Genomic DNA, 266 nt, shown 5'->3' on the forward strand with positions numbered 1-266 from the left:
TAAAAATTATGCTAATAATAAATAATATTTTTAGATTAGTACTCAATAAAAACTAAATCATGTATAATACTATTAGTTGTACTAAAAAATTTTATTGACGTTGTATAAAATAGTTAATAGTTAGGTTAAAATTTATCAACAAATGTAAGGTTAAAAATTATAGTTGTCCAATGCGATATATTTATTTGAGTTAAAATTTCACTAATAATGTATAACTAATAGGATCGGGTTAAAATTTAATTATGGAATGAAACACCCGGAAAATA

This window comes from Arachis ipaensis, chromosome B03, assembly GCF_000816755.2.
Source record: "Arachis ipaensis cultivar K30076 chromosome B03, Araip1.1, whole genome shotgun sequence".
Lineage (NCBI taxonomy): Eukaryota > Viridiplantae > Streptophyta > Magnoliopsida > Fabales > Fabaceae > Arachis > Arachis ipaensis.